The sequence below is a fragment of the Primulina eburnea genome, chromosome 17, assembly GCF_022965805.1.
Source record: "Primulina eburnea isolate SZY01 chromosome 17, ASM2296580v1, whole genome shotgun sequence".
Lineage (NCBI taxonomy): Eukaryota > Viridiplantae > Streptophyta > Magnoliopsida > Lamiales > Gesneriaceae > Primulina > Primulina eburnea.
This window is the reverse complement of record NC_133117.1, coordinates 576,810-579,766: the sequence shown is the minus strand read 5'-3', so window position 1 is coordinate 579,766 and position 2,957 is coordinate 576,810. Positions and strand designations below refer to the sequence as shown.

Here is a 2,957-nt window from a genome sequence, read left to right as displayed (position 1 = left end):
TTAAACACCAAATAAAAACGACGATTACAATACCAGATCTAGAATCACCAGATCCCTAATTATTTTTCCGAAACAGCTATCAAAGGATAAATAAAAAAAAAACATATGATTATAAAAACAAAATATTACGCGATGTATATAAATCAATCTCAAAAAATAAATCCGAAAAAAAGCTGCGGGATTCAATCATACCTTCGGAGATTTACAGCAAGTGGAGGGAACAAAGATTCCGAGGGCTTGGACGCGAAAATTTGAATACGGATCTGATTTGTGCAGGGATTTGGGTAGCTTCGGATTCCTATACCGATACGAATTCAGACAACGAAACAAATGGCGTATGACTTGTCTTTTGTGGAAAATAAGGTGTTTATATATGTACATTTACGTCATTTCACATGATCCATGAGTCCATCAACAGTCGTTGTCGGGTCCCGATAGCAGGCTTTATGCCAAATTTTAATATGGCCTGGAAATATATTTGGGCTAAACACTTTTCAGTCCGGCCCATTTATGGCCCAAGTAATATATATATATATATATCGGTAAATTTATAAGTTTGAGAATCAAGTGAACTTGATGCTAATCTAGTGAACTCTAAGTTCAAATAGTTTCTTTCTTGGGTTGACCTTCAAGCGGGTAATAAAATTCGAGCTCTAATTCAATATAAATTCAAGTAATGTAATGTTTATCTTTGTTTGTGTCGTTTTCATAATGTTGATAACCACGGTCGCTGCTACGAACATGAACACGATCACGATTTTAATACATTGATTAGGATTTTCAAATATATTAGTTAAGAACGTAGTTTAATATATTTATTTTTTCAAACTTTGTGTAAAATATTGATGAAATAGGTAAAATCTGCATTTTTATCCTAATTATGTGCATATGTGTGCTCGCATCGCATTATTTATTATTTTTTCGAACAGAAAACACCAAATTAATTTTGGTGAGATTTATTTTGCATTCTCTCACGGAAAACTACACAAGACACATCATCATTATTCTAATTAAAGATATATTATTACGATTTGGTTATAGCGCAATATCAATACACATTTAACGATGATTTAGATCAAGAGATAAAGTTAAGTGAGGTAGAGTTAAATTATTTATGAATAGGTCTGACGGTCTCACATATCTTTACTAATGAGACGAGTCAACCTTTCTCATATTCACAATAAAAAGTAATATTTTTGATCTAAAAAATATTATTTTTCATTGGTGATCCAAAAAAAATTCACGTATCACAAAATTGACCCGTAATACCGTCTCATGGGAAACTTTGTGGTTATGTAATAAGTCAATATTGTTCCTTATAATGTGGTGTTAACTTACGTTCCATGTCAATGCGTGCTATATCACATGATGAACATAAATAGAAAACAAGAAAGGATAAAAATGAGATCTGATGAATAATCAATTCCTTGAGAAACCAGCCTTGATTGGTTTTATTTAATTATTTGTAAAATATACACGTGCGAATATGAAACCGATAGTACGTAGATTTGAAGTATACAAATATGAAGCATCTTCAAGAGTGATTTATTTAGTCGCTTTCTTTGGATAATATAGGCCATGAGAAGTTTTATTTCTTAGAGTTTTGTACGTAGCATGTAGAGCAGAAGGTGAGCGGGGAGGTCTAACGACGTGGAGGTGGCGGTGATGATCGACAAACAGGTGGTCGAGGTCTATTTGGAGGGAAAAATTTGCAAAAACGCGGTGGCGGCGGCGATCGACGTGGTGGAGGAGGTGGTGACGGTGGTGGCGGGGGAGGTGGTGGTGGAGGAGATGGAGGTGGTGGTGTGGGAGGTGGTGGTGGCGGAGGCGGAGGCGGCGAAGGAGATGGAGGTGGCGGCGAGGGAGGTGGGGGTGGTGGTGGGGGTGGTGGTGGTGGGGGCGACGGAGGAGATGGAGGAGGTGGTGGCGACGGCGGCGGCGGAGGAGGAGATGGAGGTGGTGGCGAGGGAGGTGGCGGCGGCGACGACGGCGGAGGAGAAGGAGGTGACGGAGACGGCGGCGGCGGAGGAGTTGGAGGTGGTGGCGGGGGAGGTGGGGTGGGGGTGGGGGTGATGGTGGGGGAGGTGACGGAGGTGGAGGTGGCGGTGGCGGAGGAGAAGGAGGTGGCGGCGACGGCGACGGTGGAGGAGGAGATGGAGGTGGTGGCGGGGGAGGTGGGGGTGGGGGTGATGGTGGGGGAGGTGACGGAGGTGGAGGTGGTGACGGAGGAGAAGGAGGTGGCGGAGGAGATGGAGGTGGTGGTGGGGGAGGTGTGGGTGGGGGTGATGGTGGGGGAGGTGACGGTGGGGGAGGTGGAGGGGGTGGTGGCGAAGATGGTGGCGGAGGCGAGGGCGGCGGCGGCGGCGGCGGAGGTGGGTGTATTGGTGGGGGACGTGGTGGTGGTGGAGGCGGAGGGGGCGGCGGCGGAGGTGGGTGTATTGGTGGGGGACGTGGTGGAGGGGGAGGGGGTCGCGGTGGAGGCGAGCAAAATATATTCAACAAAGGAAATGGTATGCAGGGAAGAAAAGTTGCACTAGAAGTGCCTAGTGACGCGAGAAGCAATGTTAGAACCCAAAATTTGGGTTCTATAAAGCTCTCCATGGTTGATGAACGGAAGTGATGAATGTGAGTCGGTATTTATACACTTTTTTTTATCCCATTTTTTGAGAGTTTTTCATTATAAATAAAGTTTAATGGATGTCAACTTTATTTAAATGTCTTGGTTTACTTCATCCCTCATTTAACATTACACAAAATCATTCAAATTTGGAGTATCAAGTTTTAATTCCAGTTCTTTGATTAATTTATACAAATTATTTTTGCAACTCTATATTTTGGGCAAAATAATTTAGTAAAACACATCATCTTTAATTTCACGCGTCCCAATTCATAGAAACAAATATTTAACTTAGAAGACAAATATTAGTAATAGAATGTTAGAATTATTTATGCCAAAT

General features: G+C 42.6%; 1 long non-coding RNA gene across 1 annotated transcript; it reads left to right on the top strand.

The window, feature by feature from the left end:
• Positions 1 to 1,257: 1,257 nt before the first annotated feature.
• Positions 1,258 to 2,590, top strand: LOC140818602 (uncharacterized). The gene is made up of 3 exons (XR_012115007.1): positions 1,258 to 1,818; positions 1,867 to 1,878; positions 2,430 to 2,590. It is a non-coding gene; the product is annotated as an uncharacterized lncRNA (long non-coding RNA).
• Positions 2,591 to 2,957: the final 367 nt, after the last annotated feature.